Genomic DNA, 23,438 nt, shown 5'->3' on the forward strand with positions numbered 1-23,438 from the left:
GCTGTAGCCTAAACGTGAGATGCACAGAATGATTGTTATTCTAAAGTATTGGTTAGGGGAATTTAAATAATAAAGGAAATTAATTATGTAAATGTCCAGCTATTCTCCCCATTCAGCCTTGATAAGCTTCAGCAGAGAATAGGAAAAGTTGTGCATCTTCTTCTTTTTCCTTCATACCCTATGAGAATAATACTCACTAGCTCAATGAAACCGATACATCTCTAAAAATTAATATGCTGTAACATACATTATATACAAAAGATTATATGAATGTAATATATTTATAAAAACAGCTTAGATATTTAAGGTTGAAAGAAGTATATTTTTAACAATAGGGGTATGGTTTATAACTCAAAGTAATAATATGAAAGTGCCTTTTTATAGCATCTAGCATAGCTTGAAGGGAATTTAGAGGTAATTGAATCCACCATCTTCACTTCAGATAGAGATGCTGATGTGGAGAAAAGACTAAGCCTCATGCCTAAGGCCATATAACTGGTTAGCAACAGACCCTTCACCAGATTCAGGTTATTTGACATGGAGAATAGATTACCTTTCATTATATCATAGCTAATTTCAATTTGAGTGTACAGTTGTTTCATTTCTTCTTAAATAGTGAAAATTCACTAAGAGCTTTTATGATTTAAGGATATATTTTTTTCTGATTCCTAGTTTTAAAGGAGCTTGAAAAAGAAAATCCTTCTATGACTTGCTTAAGCAATCCATGAATTCATTTCTCTATGTGATGTAGGGTCACAAAGTACTTGCTTGTGTTTGTAAGACTCCTGTAAAAATCCTTAGCCATGATTTACACATTCTTGTATTTCTCTAAGGGAAGTAGAAAGGAAACAAAAGTAGTAATTTTGAGTAGACTTACGCTTGAGAATGACAACTATAAGAGATGAGGGAAAAGAATGAGGCAGTTTTCTTTCGACTTTACGATGTGAGGAAACCTACTTCTTTCAGGAAGTCAAATCTATTTAATAAATATATACTCAACTTAGATCAAAGGCATATAGAATATTCTTGGGGCACCTGGGTGGCTCAGTTGGTTAAGCGTCCGACTTGTGATTTCAGCTCAGGTCATGATCTCCTGAGATCCAGCCCTGGGTGGGCTCCATGCTCAGAGCCTCAGCCTCTGCTCTTTCTCTCTTTGCTCCTCCCCTTGCACATGCCTGCTGGCTCTCTTTCTCTCTCTCTCTCTCAAAAAAAAAAAAGTGCATAGAATTTTCTGAAGTGAATCAGATGTGATCTCTGTCTTTAAGTTATGAACAATTAATCGAGAGTATCAGGAAAAACATGAAGCAGAACAAAACTGAAAGCCCTCTGAAAAAGCACTGAGAGAGTACATGGCACATAGCACTGCAGTATTCTCAACTACTAAATGAGAATGAGATAAACACTGAAGAATGCTTGTAGGATAACGCAAGGAAAGAGGCATTTATGGTAGTAGAGCTGGAATAAATAGGTTAAGATTTTAACTTCTATAACTTGACAGAATGAACACATGAAGAAAGCAGAATGAGAAAAATTAAGAAGGCTAAAAAAATAGTAGGCACTTCAGTAAGCAAGATTAAATATATTTCTGAAAGCTCTCTTTAAGAGAGAATGCAGGTGTGTCATCTCTTACCTGAAACGAACAATAAGTTGGCCTATATTCTTCAGTCTTTAGTCTGTTTTCATTTCCTCTATAAAATTGCTTTCATTTCAGAATTGTGCTTCTTTGGTAATGCAGACCTAACTATATAATAATGGCCTTTTACACATACACAGTCATTGCTTTCCTTTCTCATGTTTCTTATTTTATGTATGTTACCAATGTTTGCATTATTTATATCTTTAGAGATAAAGCATGACCTGTAAATTTCCATGTTTGCTCTGTGACAGCCTGCTGAATGAAAGTAGACTAATTGTAAGCAAAGAAAATCAGTTCCTTCTTACCAAAAGACAAATTGCCTTAAGTAGAACAACAGTTATGAAAATTGAAAATATAAAAGCCACAAACCAACAGATGTTGCTGCTTCTGCCAAATATTGCTGTCTCTAAACCTCATTTCTGAAAAAGCGTGTAAATTAATCAGCAGAATATAATTTTATTTACACAATTCATATTGATATTCCCTATCAGTGTAATTTAAATTCTTGGAAACATCTAATTGTTAATACAGTTTAACAATGTCTTGAATTCAAAAGTTTTATGTGACCTTGTCATTGCACTCATTAACAAAGAAACTTTTTTCACCCATTAAATTGATTGAAGTATTTTGTAGTGAGTGTATTGTTGCTGTTGTTTTTTGAGTAGACTTAAGTGAGTTTTTTGACATTGAAATGTCTCTTTCATGAAAAAAAGTCATAGGCCCTATGTACACCTGCCTTTCCCTTACAAACTTCTACAAGTTACCAATTCTGTTTAGATATAAGTATGGTTTAGGCATACATTAGATATAGGTTGCTATCAATTTATATATATTTGAAAATATTCCTAGATAGATAGATAGATAGATAGATAGATAGATAGATAGATTTGGTGTACATTTATTTGCATATTAAGGAGGGTCAGTTCTGTGATGCAGTGTGGTGTCAAAGGTCAATAGGATCACAGCCTTAGCAGGAGTCAGGAGTTTTATTCAAGTGTGGGTGTGTTAAGATTTTTGGAAAAGGTCATGTTTTAAATGAGCCCAGAAAAATGTGGAACTGGATACCGGGAAGGATAAAGGAGTCATAAGTAAGTTCATGTTGAGAGTCAGCATTAGTAAACTTATATACATAAAATATTTGAAATAAGGGAGGAATGAAATTGTTAAGGAAAAGGGATCAAATCATGCCTTATTGGAATATATGAATTTTTATTTTTTAAAAGATCTATGTATTTGAGAGAGAGAGAAAGCAAGGGGAGGAGCAAAGAGAGTGTGAGAGAGAGAGAATCTCAAGCAGACTCCCCACTGACCATGGAGCCCAATGTGTGGCTTGATCCCATGACCCTGAGATCATGATCTGAGCCAAAATATAAAATTGGACACTTAACCAACTGAGCCACTCAGGTTCTCCCATAGATTTTTTTTAAATGGAAAATCATAAATGTTTTAACCTGAAGCATGACAATAATAGCTTTTTAATTAGGTAACATTCCAGTAGCCAATGTATATGAAGACCTACTATATCCCAGAATTTGGAGGCATATTGTGTATGTGGGTATAATCCATAAATAAAGAACTTTTGCACTTATGGACTTAAAGCCTAATAGAGAATACAGAAATTAAGCAATTAAAATAAACCTTGATCAGTGTAATTATCAGAAAATCACAGATTTCAGTGAAAAATCAAATCCATATAGTTCTAAGTGCTGAGTTTTGAGGTGCTTATAGGCCATCTAGGAACACATGTGCTTAGTCTTTTGGATCTGTGAAGCTACAGCTGAATAAAAAAAATGGGTTCTGGATATAGCTATTAAAATGTAATATCTATGAATTGAAGTAAATAAAATAGTCCAGGGCATGTTCACAGCAAGGTCCAGGAGAACAACTTGGTGCCAAGGAACATATCAAGGATAAGCACAGATAGATCGTTTCCCAAGCAGGACTGAAAGGCAAGGCCAGAGAAGTGGGAGGATATCTACAGAACAAAGAAAAGGGGTTCAAGAAATATATTATGGTCAAATTAAGTGAGAATTTGGAAACTGTTTTCTTATGCTTTTGTTAATCTAATTGCAATGAAATAGTATTGAAAATAATTATTATACTTGGTTGAAAAGTGAATGAAAGTTTAAGAAATTGAAGCAAGAATTGTACAGAATTATTTGAAGAGCTGAGCTTTGAAAGAAAAAAGTTACTAGAGGGTGTGAGTGAATTACTGAGTGAATGAATTGTTTTAGATTAAAAATTCAACTAATTAGTTAAAAATGTTCAACCATGTGCATGAAGTAATCCCATTGTGGAGAGGGAGAACGTATTTGTGTGTGTGTGTGTGTGTGTGTGTGTGTGTGTGTGTCTGTGTGTTTATAATTATGTAGAAATATTTAGAAAGGATTCTATGTAATTCATTTTCATTATTTGAGTATCTATCTTGAAGAACTGTAAGATGTCTATTACTTTTCTGGAACCTTATTTCCCTAAGTGTCCTTCAGTCCTACTAGTTGGATTAAAAGTGTATTTATGACTTCTAAGAGTTTTCTCCTTGAATTTGGCCATTGCAAGGATAGAACAAGGCAAGCTACATCAGGGAGGGAAAGTGGTTGAAAATAGGTGCCCTACTGCCACTGCTTTTATTCAACCTAGTATCAGAAGTCCTAGTCACAGCAATCAGACAAGAAAAAGAAATAAGAGGCACCCATATTGGTAAAAAGGAAGTTAAATTGTCACTATTTATAGACAATATGATACCATACATAGAAAATCTTAAACTCTGCACAAAAAAACTACTGGAAGTAATAAATGATTTCAGTAAAGTAGCAGGATACATAATCTAATGCCCCCAAATTGGTGATTTTCTGTACCCTAACAATGAAGTTCAAGAAAGAGAAATAAAAAAAAAAAATCAACATCGTATATACACTTGCACCAAAATAGTAAAATACCTGGGAATAAACTTAATAAAAGCAGCAAAAAGACCTGTACTCTGAAAAATATAAAACATTAATGAAAGATATGAAGTGGACACAAACAAATGGAAAGATATTCCATGCTTATGGATTAGAAAAATTAATATTGTCAAAATGTCCATATTACCCAAAGCAGTCTAAGATTCAATGCAATCCCTATCAAAATAACAACAACATTTTTCATGAAACCAGAACAAATAATTATTAAAATTTGTATGGAACCACAGAAGACCCTGAATAGCCAAAGCAATCCTGAGAAAGAAGAACAAAGCTGGAGGTATCACAATTCCAGATTTCAAGTTATACTACAAAATTATAGTAATCAAACAGTATGGTACTGGCACAAAAGTAGACACACAGATCAATGGAATAGGATAGAGAACTCAGAAATAACATTTATATGGTCAATTAAGCTATGACAAAGGAGGCAAGAATCTACCATTATTTTCAATAAACGGTGCTGGAAAACTGGACAGCTACATGCAAAAGAATGAAAGTGGACTACTCTATAACACCATTCATAAAATAAACTCAAGTGGATTAAAGATCTAAATGTGAGACTTGAAGCCATAAAAATCCTAGAAGAGAACATAGGCAGTAATTTCTTTGACATTGGCCATAGCAACATTTTTCTAGATAGGTCCCCTAAAGCAAAAGAAACAAAAGCAAAAATAAACTACTGGGACTATATCAAAATAAAAAAGATTCTGCGCAGCAAGAGAAACAATAAAACAAAAAGACAACCTACTGCATGGGAGAAGATATTAGCAAATGATATATTTGATAAGGGGTTAATATCTACAATATGTAAAAAAAATCATACAACTCAACACCAAAAAACAAGTAAGCTGATTAAAAAATGAGAAGAAGACCTGAATAGACATTCTTCCAAAGAACACATATAGTTGGGTATCATACACATGAAAAGACACTCAATATCACTCACCATCCAGGAAATACAAATCAAAATCATAATGAGATACCATCTCATGCTTTTTAGAATGGCTAAAATCAAGAAGACAACAAGTGTCAGCAAGGATGTGGAGAGTAAAGGAACATTTTTGCACTCTTGGTGAGAATGTAAATTGGCATAGCCACTGTGGAAAATAGTATGGAGGTTCCTAAAAAATTTTAAAATAGAAATATTATATGATCCAGTAATTCCAATAATTGGTATTTATCCAGTGAAAATGAAAACACTACCTCAAAGAGGTATATGCACCCCTATGTTTATTGCAGCATTATTTGCAATGGCCAAAACATGGAAGCCATTTAAGTGTCCATCAATAGATGAATGGATAAGGTTTATACACAGTGGAATATTACACAATCTTAAAAAGGATGAGATCCTGCCATTTGAGATAATATGGATGGACCTAGGGGATATTATACTAAATGAAATAAGTCAGACTGAGAAAGACAAATGCCATATTATTCCACTCATAAATAGAATCTAAAAAGAAATGAAGAAACAAAAAGAATCAGAGCTATAAGGACAGAGAACAAATTGATGGTTGCCAAAGAGGAGAGGGATGGAGTCTGGGCAAATGGGTTGAGAGGAGAGAGAGATACAGGCCTCCAGTTATGAGAAGAGTAAGTCATGGGAATAAAAGGCAAAGCAGGTTTTGGATGGAACAGACCCAGGGACGCCCCTTCTACCAGCCAATGGCCACCCTCCAACCTTTTTTCCAGTCGCAACCTTCAGAGCCATCTTCCTGGCCATCTTCTGCCACCGGCAGTGAACACCCAAGTTTGAATTTAATTCCTTGTCCAGGATCAACCATGAGCTCCCAGATTCGTCAGAATTATTCTACCAAGGTGGAGGCCGCCGTAAACCGCCTGGTCAACATGCACCTGCGGGCCTCCTACACCTACCTCTCTCTGGGCTTCTATTTCGACCGTGACGATGTGGCTCTGGAGGGTGTGGGCCACTTCTTCCGCGAGTTGGCTGAGGAGAAGGGCGAGGGCGCCGAGCGTTTCTTGAAGATGCAAAACCAGCGCGGCGGCCGCGCCCTCTTCCAGGACGTGCAGAAACCGTCCCAAGATGAGTGGGGGAAGACCCTGGACGCCATGGAAGCCGCCCTGCTTCTGGAGAAGAGCCTGAACCAGGCCCTTCTGGATCTGCATGCCCTGGGTTCTGCCCACGCGGATCCCCATCTCTGTGACTTCCTGGAGAACCACTTCCTAGATGAGGAGGTAAAACTCATCAAGAAGATGGGCGACCACCTGACTAACCTCCGCAGCTGGCCACCCTCCAGGCTGGGCTGGGCGAGTATCTTTTCGAAAGGCTCACTCTCAAGCACGACTAGGAGCCCCTGGAGACCAGCAGCCTTTGAGGGGCTCCTCTGGCAACCCCCCCCCCCCTCCGGTGCCAGGGCTTGTGCCTGAACCTTTTCCCATGCAGCCACTAGGCAGCTTTTTAACCATCCTGGAGCCCTTTCCCAAAACGTGGACCAAATGGAGACAATAAAGCTTTTTTCAGAAAAAAAAAAAAAATAAGGCAAAGCATAAGAAATATGGTCAATGACTATAATAAACTGTAATAACAATGTAATGGGACAGATGGTAGCTATACTTGTGGTGAACATAGCATAGTTCTTAAGTTTGTCAAGCCACTACATTATACACCTGAAACTATGTAACACTGTGGGTCAACTATAGTCAAAAAAAAAAATAAATAAATGAATAATTTTTATGAAGTAAATAAAACAATGAAACTAAAAAAAAATAAATACCCTGCTTTGACCCAAAGGAATCAAATTAATTACCTTTGACCTCATATGAATGCAAAACAAAGCTTAAGGAATTACATAGAAATTTAAAACAATACATATTTTTTTAAAATTTCTCAGCAATCTCCAGAGGTCTTCCAGCATGATCTTGTAAATGTCTTAGGACACAGTTGCTGCAGGAGAAGACTAAGTAGGGACAAGGATGTAAAGAAATATGGCCACCAAAAGCCATTACCCTTTGAACCCGATCCAGCAAATAAGAAGAGCTTTTGGCATATGCGTCTGCCAAGAACATCTGAGAGCTACGAGAAGCAGCCACTATAAGTAAGTACCAGGAGTTGCTACAGTGAGGGGAATAAAAGCTTAGTGATTCTGCAGGTAGCCATCATCAAGACCCGTTACTAACAGCTGCAATGGGGAAATAGTGCTGCCCATGAGGGCTCTCTCTAGGATAGAAAATTAATGATTTGAATAAGGAGATATTATTGCTCAGAAATCTCTGTACCACTGGCAATAAGGAAGGAATATCTCCTAAAAGAGATGGCCCACATTTTTTTTCTTTTAACTCTTGTGGCACTTAAATGATTTATTAGTATTATTGTTATTTTGTTATTATTCTACTTTATTCTATTCATAGATAAAAACTATTCAGAGAAAAATGAAAAACTCTTTTTCCTTACAAGCCAGATATTTTGGAGTCTTAAGTATATACTCAGTGTTAAAGCAATCTGAGACAGGAGAATAAAAGACATAGACTTTGAGATTGAGTTGATAGACCACACAGTCCAAGAAAAGATTTTATGAACTGTGATACACTGATAGATAATAAAAATTTCATGTTTTTATGTCTGAAATGTACTAAAAGTACAAATATCAGATTATTTTAATTGAAATATATTTTAAAATTTATAAGAAAAATAGGACTTTTTATTTTTTAATTTATTTATTTTTTTGAAAAATATGACTTTTTAAGCATTAAAATCTTTTCTAGAGGAAATTTTTACTTCTGATTATAAAAAATAACTTAGACCAACTAATCCACCCACTAAGAACAACTGTAGAGGTTAGATAAAATTATTTTTTTTTCTTTTTTTTTAATTTATTTTTTATTGGTGTTCAATTTACTAACATGCAGAATAACCCCCAGTGCCCGTCACCCATTCACTCCCACCCCCGCCCTCCTCCCCTTCTACCACCCCTAGTTCATTTCCCAGAGTTAGCAGTCTTTACGTTCTGTCTCCCTTTCTGATATTTCCCACACATTTCTTCTCCCTTCCCTTATATTCCCTTTCACTATTATTTATATTCCCCAAATAAATGAGAACATATAATGTTTGTCTTTCTCCGACTGACTTACTTCACTCAGCATAATACCCTCCAGTTCCATCCACGTTGAAGCAAATGGTGGGTATTTGTCATTTCTAATAGCTGAGTAATATTCCATTGTATACGTAAACCACATCTTCTTTATCCATTCATCTTTCGTTGGACACCGAGGCTCCTTCCACAGTTTGGCTATCGTGGCCATTGCTGCTATAAACATCGGGGTGCAGGTGTCCCGGCGTTTCATTGCATTTGTATCTTTGGGGTAAATCCCCAACAGTGCAATTGCTGGGTTGTAGGGCAGGTATATTTTTAACTGTTTGAGGAACCTCCACACAGTTTTCCAGAGATCAGTGGAACAGAATAGAGAATCCAGAAGTGGACCCTGAACTTTATGGGCAACTAATATTCGATAAAGGAGGAAAGACTATCCATTGGAAGAAAGACAGTCTCTTCAATAAATGGTGCTGGGAAAATTGGACATCCACATGCAGAAGAATGAAACTAGACCACTCTCTTTCACCATACACAAAGATAAACTCAAAATGGATGAAAGATCTAAATGTGAGACAAGATTCCATCAAAATCCTAGAGAAGAACACAGGCAACACCCCTTTTTGAACTCGGCCATAGTAACTTCTTGCAAGATACATCCACGAAGGCAAAAGAAACAAAAGCAAAAATGAACTATTGGGACTTCATCAAGATAAGAAGCTTTTGCACAGCAAAGGATACAGTCAACAAAACTCAAAGACAACCTACAGAATGGGAGAAGATATTTGCAAATGACATATCAGATAAAGGGCTAGTTTCCAAGATCTATAAAGAACTTATTAAACTCCACACCAAAGAAACAAACAATCCAATCATGAAATGGGCAAAAGACATGAACAGAAATCTCACAGAGGAAGACATAGACATGGCCAACATGCATATGAGAAAATGCTCCACATCACTTGCCATCAGGGAAATACAAATCAAAACCACAATGAGATACCACCTCACACCGGTGAGAATGGGGAAAATTAACAAGGCAGGAAACAACAAATGTTGGAGAGGATGCGGAGAAAAGGGAACCCTCATACACTGTTGGTGGGAATGTGAACTGGTGCAGCCACTCTGGAAAACTGTGTGGAGGTTCCTCAAACAGTTAAAAATAGACCTGCCCTACAACCCAGCAATTGCACTGTTGGGGATTTACCCCAAAGATACAAATGCAATGAAACGCCGGGACACCTGCACCCCGATGTTTCTAGCAGCAATGGCCACGATAGCCAAACTGTGGAAGGAGCCTCAGTGTCCAACGAAAGATGAATGGATAAAGAAGATGTGGTTTATGTATACAATGGAATATTACTCAGCTATTAGAAATGACAAATACCCACCATTTGCTTCAACGTGGATGGAACTGGAGGGTATTATGCTGAGTGAAGTAAGTCAGTCGGAGAAGGACAAACATTGTATGTTCTCATTCATTTGGGGAATATAAATAATAGTGAAAGGGAATATAAGGGAAAAGAGAAGAAATGTGTGGGAAATATCAGAAAGGGAGACAGAACGTAAAGACTGCTAACTCTGGGAAACGAACTAGGGGTGGTAGAAGGGGAGGAGGGCGGGGGGTGGGAGTGAATGGGTGACGGGCACTGGGGGTTATTCTGTATGTTAGTAAATTGAACACCAATAAAAAATAAATTAAAAAAATAAAAATAAAAATAAAAAGCTGTTTAGAAGCTGTCGTACAATAAGCAAAACAACCAGGATTGAACAAATTTGAGTTTTAATGTCCCCATTTAGAGAATGGACTAGTAGTTTATACTTTATAGAAAGTGATGATAATGATGTTGATGATTGCTGATATTTTTGCAATACATACTACATGTCAGGTATTGAAGTGTAATGATCACTTTTGTCCAGCAGTGCCATGTTACCAACTATTATTATAATCTCTATTTTAAAAATGGGAAAACATCGAATAAGTGTCAAAACCTGGATTTAAATATTATTTTCTCGAGCTCTAGGGATTTAGTGTTTAACCAGTTTGCCATGTATCCTATCCACATATCAAAATAAAATAGGTCAAAAAAATAAAATAAAATAGGTCAATCAACTAATGAGTTGCCTGGCTCACAGAAAATGCCATATATTCACAACAAACCTCTTCCACTTACATACCTAGCTCCTGGTGTTTCTTCTGCTCATCCCTTGTCCTGGAGTGCTTTTTACTCATTGGTTTTCAAGATTTGTCTTCTCATTTTATTTAAGTTTCTACTTAAATATCACCTCCTCAAAGAGTTCATTCCTGGCTCCAGTAACTAAAATAGCATTACTATTGTTTTCATCTCCTTACTTGCTTTATTTGCTTACTACACCAACCATCCCCTAACTTTATTATTATTATCTGAAAATATACAAATAAACATTAAATATATAATATGTTTCCATCACACACTATTGGCTCTATATAGTAAGAGCATTTCTTTATTTGTTTAATGTCATAATACCTAACACAGTATTTGATTTCTAGAACATATTCAAAACATGTTTATTTTATTAAAGTAACAGTAACTACTATAAAAAATTCAGGAATAGCAAAATTATAACTCTGGATTCAGTAAAAGAGCATTTATTAAGAGCTTATTGTGCATATAAGGACAGTTAATAAACTGGGAAATTTCTAATTTAAATTTCATTGATACAAAGCTCAGAGGCATGATGTTTCAGGATGACTTTGAAGTGAAAAATGAGGAAATTGTTTAACCGTTACAGTGATTGGTTACTATAGCTGCGACTTCCAGATGACAGAGGATTGACTAAAAGTGATTATCTTTTACTATTTTTAGGAAAATGATTTAATGTTTTTTGTTGGTTTGTTTTTTATATCAGAGGCATTTACAAGGAATAACGTAAATTAAATCTCATATTCATGAAATAAGCTAGATTCAATTTTGCTTATGTGGCTTAAATAGTTTTTGCTGCTCAGAAAATTTTTAAACACAGGCTCTACTTTGTATTAACACTACTTCTTTTATTTGAGTTATTATAAGTTGAATTAAGGGCTGATGTATAAGAATAAATAATAGAAATATTTTAGCACAGAATAAAATAATGGAAATAGTGTAAAGTATAATGGTTATATTAGTCAAGGTTCTCCAGAAAATAGAACCAATAGGATATATTAATTATAGAATTTGCTTATATGATTATGGAGGCAAGAAGTTCCATGATCTACCTGTCTGTAAACTGGAGAACCAGGAAAGATGGTGGCGTAATTCAGTCTGAGTCCAAAGGCCCCAGAACTAAGAACCAATATCTGAGGGCAGAAGACAATGCATATCCCAATTTTCACAATGAGAGGAAATTTTCCTTCCTTTTTTGCTCTATTCAGGCCCTTAATGAACAGACTGGTTGATGCCTACCTGTATTGGTGAGGATGATCTTTACTCAGTCTACTGACTTGAATGCTAATTTCTTCTGGAAACATCCTCACAGACATATCCAGAAATAATGTTTTACCAGCTATCTGGGCATTCTTTAACCCAGTCAAGTTGACACGTGAAATTAACTGTCACAATGATAGTAAACACAAATAGAGAAACTGAAGATGTTAAAATAGTCTCAATCTTTCAGAGTTTTGAGTTGTTTTGTTTATTTGTTGGATACCAAATAAAATAATTCAATTATTATCATTCTTGTCTGTCATTGTATCATTTGATTATTGACTATACTAATTTATAAATGAGGAAACTGGTATTTTAAGTAACTATTATGTGTATTTTAAAAGGTTAAACTTGTACCCCTGAGTTTGAAAATTTCTTTAATTTTGAAAAGTGCTATTAAAAATAGTACCTTCGGGGGATCCCTGGGTGGCTCAGCAGTTTGGCACCTGCTTTTGGCCCAGGGCGTGACCCTGGAGTCCCGGGATCAAGTCCCGCTTCGGGCTCCTGGCATGGAGCCTGCTTCTCCCTCTGCCTATGTCTCTGCCTCTCTCTCTCTCTCTTTCTCTATCATGAATAGATAAATAAAATCTTTAAAAAGTAGTACCTTCATACAGTATATAACACATCTAAATATTTCATGACCAAAGCATATATTGTGTGTATAAATAAATATATATATATATACACACATATATATACATATATATGTGTGTGTGTGTATATATATATATATATATATATATATATATATATATTTGCTTTCTGCCTAGTCTGTGTTAGTCTATTATATATTCAAAACATATTGTGTCAATATAGCATTTTCTCTCTCCTGTGGTTACAAAATGTAGTTTGTTTTTGAAGGGGACAGAAAACCAGGATCAAGTCACAAAGGCATTTTACCTGTCACAGACTAGGAACATACCACAGAGAGCAAAACTGATGGTACTGTGCATCTGTGCATTCAACATTTCATGGCTCAAAGCCACTAGACTCTTTTCTGCATGACCAACTGACTAATTGCTGTACTTGGCCTTTTCTATTCTCTTCAATTAATGCAATGCACAATTGCACATAGCAACAGAGTCACCCATACAGAACAGAATCTGGGCCAGAATTAGGCTCTAAATCCCAGAAGCACCTGTTACAAATATAAAGCGTCCAGATGGTCCAGTCTTTGTGGGGAAGTGTCAAGCATTGACTTATCTGTCTTTCTTACTTTTGGTTTAAGGTCAAAAACATGATCTGTTGGAAGTAGGGAGCCAAATAAAAATCAGAAAAAAATACCTAGGATTAGTGTAGAAACTTCTCAATTTGTTTATCTAAATCTTTATTGCCCAGTGGAGCTCATTGTTATCATTTTCTAAGCATACAAATGGATTAGTCTATGATTATATAGCAGGCTTAAGTATAATTAGATAGATTTATTTAAACACAGCTGTAAATCATAAGAAAATGTGAAATATTTAATGATTGTAAATTCAGCAGTTTGTGTATTCAAACTTTAGTCTTCAATCAACTTGATTGTTCTGATTTTGTTTGAGATTCTGGAAAATGCTAAGTATTACCTTAGCTTAACTCAGCTTTGTATTGTCTTCATTTATCTGAAGCATACAAGCAAAAAAAAAAAAAAATATGTTTCAAGTGAATAGTAACTCTCTCATTGATATAATACTTAAATTGTACTTTATTGTACTTTTGTCACATGCATAATCCTTAGCAATAATAATTAAAACTTTAGTGAAACATCTATTTTGTATGGTAAAAAAGTTAATATGATACATAAAAATATTGTTCCTTCTCACTGTCAGATTCTACATAGTTTAACATAAACTTCTATAATTATTATTTCATGAAATTTATCTACACCCTAGAGAACAAAATTATTTTCTGGAAATAACTCTGGCCATTTGTTAAAAACTGAGTAATTTTCAAATACTGCAAGCAGCAGGGAAAGTGATTTTTATTTGTTTGTTTTTCTATTTATGCCAAAGCTCTAAGGAATTTTGTTACTAAATGATCACACTAGCTGCCTTGCACACAACTGGAACGTACATGAAACATACAATACTTTCTATAGCTTTTATTCCAGATCACAGTTACCAATGGACATCAATTTAGTTCTTTTCTCCCTTTGATCTTTATTCTTATACAGGAATACATTTAAATATTATTTTTAAAAGATTTTATTTATTCATGAGAGACACAGAGAGAGAGCCAGAGACATAGGCAGAGGGAGAAGCAGGCTCCCTGTAGGGAGCCCAATGTGGACTCGATCTCAAGGACCCTGGAACCATGACCTGAGCCAAAAACAGATGCTCAACCACTGAGCCACCCAGGTGCCCCTTAAAGATTACTTTAATATCATATTAGTTGTCACTGGATATTCAGATCCCAAATAAATGCACTTTGTTATCATTTGGAAATGTTACATATTCTGCTGAAGTATATTATAATTTTAAGCAGTTGAATTAGAAGATCTAATTGGATCTATTAGAAGATCTAAACTATTCATATGGATAATGAATAGTTTAATAGGTTTTTTAAAAGATTTATTTATTTATATGAGAGAGAGAAAGAGAGAGAGAGAACATGCAAGGGTAGGAGCCGAGGGAGAGAGAATCCCAATCAGACTCTTCACCGAATGCAGAGCCCAATGCAGGGTTCAGTTTCACAACCCTGAGATCATGACCTGAGCTAGAAACAAGAATCATACACTCAATTGACTGAGCCACACAGGCACCTGAGATTAATGGATTTTTCACTTTATAAAACCATCATGTAAGAGCTCGAATAATTAAAAAGTAATTTACTTAAAACATTTAAAATGTATACCTATATGTACATAGATGTGAAATATATTTAGAAATCTATGTATTCTAATAGAAAAAGAAAATAATAAAAAAATAAAATAAATAAAAAATACAAAAAAGAAAAAGAAAATAATTGTACTGGGAACTCAATATTTTTCAGGATAAATTTATGAGATATTCCAATTTCTAACCAGCATTTGTTTGGGCCACAATATATTGTTTAATAATTGATTATGGGATTAGCATTGTTCTTAAATATTGACATTGAAAGTCACATTAATAGTGAAACTACTTTAATATTATAGCAAAAATATAGAGCTTTTGCATTGAAAAGTTAGATTAAAATTTATGCTCAAATAAAATCAAGTTTATTTTAATCTTATTCTGAAGATAATGTGCACATAGTACTTATTAGTGAGCTGGACATCCATACTAACCTCACTCTAAAATAACAGAAATAGAAATAATTTCTTATGGTAGCTCCTGGGTGTCTCAGTCAATTAAGTGTCTGCCTTCAGCTCAGATCAGCCCCACATGGGGGGTGGTGCTGCTCAGTGGGGAGTCTGCTTTTCCCTCTTTCTCTGCCCCTCCTCCCACTTGTGTGCTCTCTTTCAGTCTCCCTCAAATAAATAAAATATTTTTTTAAAAAAAGAAATAATAGGGATCCCTGGGTGGTGCAGCGGTTTGGCGCCTGCCTTTGGCCCAGGGCGCGATCCCGGAGACCCGGGATCGAATCCCACATCGGGCTCCGGGTGCATGGAGCCTGCTTCTCCCTCTGCCTGTGTCTCTGTGCCTCTCTCTCTCTGTGACTATCATAAATAAATAAAAAATTAAAAAAAAAGAAATAATATTTTATGTGTATTGCTTGGTATTTGTCAAAACTGAAAATGGAAAAATAGAAATTTGACTTCACGAGCTAATTACCAATTAAAGAAGGAGGAAACAGCTATCCACCACTTCCATCAATGACAGTTTGTTTTATCCCCAGATTTCTGCTGGAAATAACTAGAAAAGCTACACAAAATATATTAAGGTATATTTGAAGAAATCAAGGAAGTAGAATTTAGGAAGAAGTTACAGACCAAAATCTTTGAAAGGGAACAAGGACTACATAGGAGAATGAGGCAGTTAAGACATGTCTGTTTGTGAAAGCATGGTTGAAAAGACGAAAAGCTGAGCATAACTTTAAATAGTTTTGATTTGGGGGAAATGATTTACTATGAACTTAAATAAACCAGCCTTCTTAGGAACTGAGACTAATTTTTACACAACTGTAGCCCTCAGTGGATTAAAGTGATCTGATATTGCTAGCATCCATAGCCTTAACTTGTCTGAAATCCAGTGAAATCCTTTCTGGAGAAAGATAACATTACACATAGCCTCCTCAAATTATCTCTAACATTTTCACAATATCTAGTGTTGATATAAAAAATTATTAGACACAAATTGTATGATGAAAGACAAGAGGAACAACAAATAGTAGAAAATATAAAGGCAAGTAGGGGTGAAAACAGTATCATTCACAAAATTAAAAAAAGTAATTTTGCTTGATATGTCTACGTAATTGAAAGATAATATCGAGAATTTTGGCAGAAAATTAGTAACTATAAAAAACAACAACAACAACAACAAATGAGGGATACCTGGGTAGCTCAGTGCTTGAGCATTTTCCTTTGGCTCAGTTCATGAGATAGGAGTCCTGGGATCAAGTCCGACATCAGGCTCCCTGCAGGGAGCCTGCTTCTCCCTCTGCCTTTGTCTCTGCCTCTCTCTGTCTCTGTCTCTCATGAATAAATAAATAAAATCTTTTTAAAAAATGACAGTCTAAAATAAAGTACCTAATTATGGGTTTATCAATGAATTAGCACTGATTATATATTATCATATTGGGATTTACAGTCAGTTCTCACTATCTGCGGATTCTCATATTTGTGAATTAATTTACTTGGTAAAACTTCTGGGTAACCCCAAAATCAGTACTCTCAGTGTTTTCACTGTCATGCTTGGACATATGCTCATGCAAAATGGTGGAGACTTTGAAACACCCACGCTTACATTCCCTGGTGAGACCAAACAGGACACCCCTCTGCTTTCCTGTACTGGCTCTCATACTATAAGAAAGTGTCTTTTTATGGTCTATTTAGTGCCGCATTTCTTGCATTGTTTTGCTTTCTATTGATAATTTCACGGTTTAAAATGATATTAAAGAAGAAAGGGAAGTAGAAGAAGGAGGAGGAAAAGGGGGGAGGAAGGGAGGAGGATCAAGGGAGAGAAAAAGGAGGGAGGGAGGAAAAGAAAGAACGAGAAAGGGGGAAGAAAGGGAGGAAGGAAGGGAGGGAGAAAGAAGAGAAAAGAAAGAAAAGAAGAAAAAGAAAAAGGAAGGAAGAAATTAAAAAGGAAGGAAAGAAAGAAAGATGCCTGGGTGGCTCAATTGGCTAAGCATCTGTCTTTGGGTCAGGTCATGATCTTGGGGTCCCGGTGGGATTGAGCCTTTACCTTGCTCCCTGTCCAGGCTCCATGCTCAGTGGGGAGTCTGCTTCTCCCTCTCCCTTTGCCCCTTCCCCTGCTCATGCTCTGTCTCTCTCAAATAAATAAATGAAATATTTTTTAAAAAACCCTATCAGGAAAATTAACAGAAACATTGTAAAAAAATAATAAACAGCTTACTAAAATGTTAGACTACTTAAATATTTTAAACTTTTTTTGTATATTTTTTATTGGAGTTCAATTTGCCAACATATAGCATAACACCCAGCGTTCATTCCATCAAGTGCCCCCCTCAGTGTCCATCACCCAGTCAACCCATCCCCCCCCACCCACCTTCCCTTCCACTACCCCTTGTTTTTTCCCAGAGTTAGGAGTCTCTCATGTTCTCTCACCCTCTCTGATATTTCCCTTTCATTTGTCTCTTTCCCTTTTTTTTTAATATATTTTTTTTATTTATTTATGACAGTCACACAGAGAGAGAGAGAGAGGCAGAGACACAGGCAGAGGGAGAAGCAGGCTCCATACACCGGGAGCCCGACGTGGGATTTGATCCCGGGTCTCCAGGATCGCGCCCTGGGCCAAAGGCAGGCGCCAAACCGCTGCGCCACCCAGGGATCCCCTGTCTCTTTCCCTTTTAATCCCTTTCACTATTTTTTAAATTCCCCGAATGAATGAGACCATATAATGTTTGTCCTTCTCCGATTGACTTATTTCACTCAGCATAATACCCTCCAGTTCCATCCACGTCGAAGCAAATGGTGGGTATTTGTCGTTTCTAATGGCTGAGTAATATTCCATTGTCTACATAGACCACATCATCTTTATCCATTCATCTTTCGATGGACACCGAGGCTCCTTTCACAGTTTGGCTATTGTGGACATTGCTGCTATAAACATTGGGGTGCAGGTGTCCTGGCGTTTCACTGCATCTGTATCTTTGGGGTAAATCCCCAACAGTGCAATTGCTGGGTCGTAGGGCAGGTCTATTTTTAACTCTTTGAGGACCCGCCACACAGTTTTCCAGAGTGGCTGCACCAGTTCACATTCCCACCAACAGTGCAAGAGGGTTCCCCTTTCTCCACATCCTCTCCAACATTTGTTGCTTCCTGTCTTGTTAATTTTCACCATTCTCACTGGTGTGAGGTGGTATCTCATTGTGGATTTGATTTGTATTTCTCTGATGGCAAGTGATGCGGAGCATTTTCTCATGTGCTTGTTGGCCATGCCTATGTCTTCCTCTGTGAGATTTCTGTTCATGTCTTTTGCCCATTTTATGATTGGATTCTTTGTTTCTTTGCTGTTGAATTTCATAAGTTCTTTATAGCTCTTGGATACTAGCCCTTTATCTGATAGGTCATTTGCAAATATCATCTCCCATTCTGTAGATTGTCTTTTAGTTTTGTTGACTGTTTCTTTTGCTGTGCAGAAGCTTTTTATCTTAAGTCCTAATAGTTCATTTTTGCTTTTGTTTCCCTTGCCTTCATAGATGTATCTTGCAAGAAGTTGCTGTGGCCAAGTTCAAAAAGGGTGTTGCCTGTGTTCTCCTCTAGGATTTTGATGGAATCTTGTCTCACATTTAGATCTTTCATCCATTTTGAGTTTATCTTTGTGTATGGTGTAAGAGAGTGGTCTGGTTTCATTCTTCTGCATGTGGATGTCCAATTTTCCCACCATACTTTACTGAAGAGACTGTCCTTTTTCCAGTGGATAGTCTTTCCTGCTTTGTCGAATAGTACTTGACCATAATGTTGAGGGCTCGTTTCTGTTCCATTGATTCCAATGATCAATTCTGTTCCATTGATCTATGTGTCTGTTTTTGTGCCAGTACCACACTGTCTTGATGATCACAGCTTTGCAGTACAACCTGAAATCTGGCATTGTGATGCCCCCAGCTCTTGTTTTCTTTTTTTTCAATATTCCCCCAGCTATTCGGGGTCTTTTCTGATTCCACACAAATCTTAAGGTGATTTGTTCCAACTCTCTGAAGAAAGTCCATGGTATTTTGATAGGGATTGCATTGAATGTGTAAATTGCCCTGGGTAGCATTGACATTTTCACAATATTTATTCTTCTAATCCAAGAGCATGGAATATTTTTCTATCTCTTTGTGTCTTCCTCAATTTCTTTCAGAAGTGTTCTGTGGTTTTTAGTGTCTAAATCCTTTGCCTCTTTGGTTAGGCTTATTCCCAGGTATCTTACGGTTTTTGGGTGCAATAAATATGTCAAACTTTAAAGAATGAGGTACAAATAAAAACAGCTAAAATAGAAACAAAATGAAGAAATAACTTAAACAACTAAACAAATATGATATGAAGAAATTAATTTAAAATATTAAAAAAACCTCCAGTGGATTAAATACTAAAAACTAATTTTAATACTATAATAGAAGTACATACACACTTCAAATCTTGTATACTGTATTAAATACAAATCATTAATTTTCTCCTTAGTAACTTATTCAGTTACATTTAAATAAAAGTGTATGACATGCCTTTCTGAAAGTCAGTAGGTTTAAAAAATGAAATAACATTCTAAAACCAAAACATGGATTCTAGTACCTTATTATTCTCACCCTCTGTCCAAAGTCATCCAGCCATTCTCTTGGATGTGCATATATTTATTTCACATGCTTTAAGAGTATTGACATAAACATGAATATTAGTAATACCTACATTTGAAATAAAGATGCCCTTTTGGTTCTCTAAAATCTGTCATAAAATTATCAAATCCATCAATTTCTACATGGCATGAGACCAGTGTGGTGGATGATGCATGAAGGGGTCAGTCTATCACCTTGGCTATTTTTATTTGTGGGAATCTGAATTACTCAGATGCCATTATGGTTCCAAACCCATTTGTGTGCTCTTTGGTGAAAGTGGCCATGACACAGGCATCCTTATTTCAGGAATTCCACAGAGGATATTGTAATTAGTGCACATTTGGATAAATATTAAATGAATTATGAATTTTGAAAAAAAGCCCTTTTGGCATCAATAAAATAGTCACAGCCAAAAACTAAAATTCCAGATGTCTGGAAGGACAGTGAAAAAATGATTGTGAATACATAATTAAATACATAATTAAAATTATTATTAAGATGTAGAGGTAAAGAAAGACTGTAGATAGTATTTGGATAACTTCTTGATTGTGTTTTTTTCCTTATATTTATTTTCACAATATGTTTACTATGTATTTTCTTAGCTTCTTCCCCTCAAAATATTAGAAAAGCACATATTAACCAACACTCCTCTTTGCCATTCTGGCTAATTGAACTTCCCCGTATAACTTTCAAATAGAGAATTTAGGACAGAATAACATATTTTCCCCTAGGAATTTAAAGCAGTGATAACCAGGAAACACTAACAGCTTCATAAGGCCTTGCAAGAAACCATTTAAAGGCATCTTAATATTTCAGTACTTTTACTGAAAAATTTAAAACATAATAAGTAAATAATATCTAGAATAATTTGTGGCATTAAATATTATTATAAGATCTTAGCCAAAACATATTAGATAATTATTGCTCGGTATTATTGTATATTGATATTATATATGCTGCCATTGCTAATTTACATTCTGAAAACAGAATATACATACTTTTTATTTAATTATTCATGCCAGTAAATTCAAGAAAGGTACAGTAAATCTCCTTGATAGTGAATACCCAATCTACATGTATTGTGCTGCATAATAGCAGAACATATGTAACATTTTCAAGTACGATTTGCAGATAAAATTGGTAACAACAGCTTGATATAGTAAGAATGTTCTCTTTTATGTTTTCCCAAAAATGACACTCAGTCTTTAACTTCACAGATGTGATTTTTTTCTTCTTCTTGTTCATTTATGCTATTGAATTTTATGTTTTTTTCAGTGTATATCGTCAGATGATTATAATGGTATATGCTATTTCAGACTATAGTGTGAAACTGGCTGTGTGACTAATGTCCATGTGCTTAGACAAGTGGCTCCTGTGGTTAGAAGTAAGAATATCAATTATGGTCATATATAGATTGTGTGCCCAGAAAATCAAATCTCAGTAAAATGAAATGTAAAAGTTAAATACTAATGTTAAAATTTAAAGTTTATAAAAATACTCAAATTGGTTTCTGCTTATATTTATGATTGCACATTGCAGTTCAAATGATCACCTTAAAGAAAGAGTTGGTTTAGTTTAAATTTTAAGTAAAGTATAACAATACATATTCAATGATATATGTGCCTAGTTCATTCAAAGCATATTTTTTTTTTCAGAGCTGTATTGTTTTTCCCTTTAGCACAAAGGAGTATAATGGCCAGCAAAATGTCCCAGGGTACCATTATAGCTACATAATTCTAATATCAGAAACTCCTGTGGTTAGCACATTACCAATTCAATGTATATGAATGGATAATATAATAGCAATAGCATTTATAGCCACTGTATGTATTCTCATTATTTTTAAACAGTTAATATTTCATCTTTCAAAATAATGCATATTCACTGTAGAAAATTTAGAATACTATAGACCACCAACAACAAATAAAAATAATTTATAATCTTTCCACAGGGATGAATTTTTTGGTGCTGAGCACGTTTTTAAAAAACAATTCATGTGTACACATTGTCTGACTTAATAGAATTTACAATATTGTGGAGGAAATAGATGTTTAAAAAAGACAAAATATATATATATATTTTTTAGAAAATCAATGCAAAAAATAAATTAAGTGCTAAGTAAGAATGGAAGAAGGACCTGGATTTAGAAAGAATAATCAAGGAAGGGTTTTCTGTAAAGGTGATGTTCAAGCTCATAAACACCTGATGAATAAAGATTGCCAAACAGGAGGAAGAGAGGAAGAACATTATAGTTGCAAATGTCCTGTTATATGAAAGATCCTGGCATGTTTGAAACAGTAAATCTAAATGTCAGTGTTGTTCAGCATAGTTAGCAAGTAGGAAGGAGAGTAGGAGAAGTAGGAGAGAGATTATGTAATGCATTCAAGGATGTGGTAAAGTTAGGATTTTATTTTAGATGAAACAGAACACCAGTAAATGGTTGTGAGGAGAATATTTAGTAAGCTCACAGAGTCAGGCTCAGGTTGACTATGGCCGGGACTAGAGTGGAAACAGATTTGATTTATTTACGAGGAGGAATTGGTAGAATGTGGGGTAATAGATTGGAAGCTGGTAAATAAGTGAGAAGAGAGATCATAGGTCTTCTAAATTTATCCTTTGAGCTAAAGAATGTATGCTAATCCTCTTTAGAAGTATAGGAAGACTGGAGTTTGGAAAGAGGCAGATTTTTTAAGAAACAAAGATGAAAAGTCTCATTTTAAGTATATCAAGTCTGAAATACCTGTGAGATATCCAAATGCAGGTATTAAGTGGAAAGGTTATATAGACACACACACACACACACACACACACACAAAATCAGAGGAGAGATGTGACCTGGAGATATGAATGTGTGAATCATAGCATAAAAACAGTCTTTAAACAGAGTGGAATTGATAGCTCACCTAGGGAGTGTTGAGAGGAAAAGTGGTGAATTTGATCACAGGAAAAAATTCAGTATTTCAGTGGAGGGGGATTTCTAGGCAGCAGTGTGGATAATAACCAGTCTTCTAGTTATAAGGTTGAAAAGAAAGAAGAAAGAAAAAGAGTGAAAGAGTGAAAGAAAGAAAAGGAAGGAAGGAAGGAAGGAAGGAAGGAAGGAAGGAAGGAAGGAAAAGAAAAGAAAACTATACAATAAGCCATGATTTGTTTAAAATGTTTTTCTAAATTTAATTTTTGTCTTTGAAAATATTTGAAAACTATAGGGAGGCTTAAGCAGTTCACTCATACCAAGTGACATTTATTCTCACGTCTGTAATTTTATATGATTTATCTCATGTTTGTCTTTGCCTATATTTTGTTATATTTTTCAGATATTTCTCAGAAATAAGGAATTATTTAAGATCCTTTTGATTATTTAAGACCAAGTGCTTATGGCTCATTTCTCTAATACTAAGTACAGCTCACAGGTTGGTTAGGAAAGATATAATCACGTATTTGTTGAATCCCTAAATTG

At 35.3% G+C, this 23,438-nt stretch overlaps 1 long non-coding RNA gene and 1 pseudogene across 3 annotated transcripts in view; both read left to right on the forward strand.

Moving 5' to 3' along the window:
- LOC144287923 (uncharacterized) overlaps nt 1-23,438 on the forward strand; it is a 151,709-nt gene that overhangs the window by 90,396 nt on the left and 37,875 nt on the right. The window lies entirely within an intron of this gene.
- LOC144287922 (ferritin light chain pseudogene) overlaps nt 6,247-23,438 on the forward strand; it is a 119,655-nt pseudogene continuing 102,463 nt past the window's right edge. The window contains exon 1 of the transcript XR_013355744.1: nt 6,247-7,652. The product of XR_013355744.1 is annotated as a ferritin light chain pseudogene (transcript). The remainder of the gene's footprint in view (nt 7,653-23,438) is intronic.

The sequence above is a fragment of the Canis aureus genome, chromosome 17 (assembly GCF_053574225.1).
Source record: "Canis aureus isolate CA01 chromosome 17, VMU_Caureus_v.1.0, whole genome shotgun sequence".
NCBI classification, from domain to species: domain Eukaryota; kingdom Metazoa; phylum Chordata; class Mammalia; order Carnivora; family Canidae; genus Canis; species Canis aureus.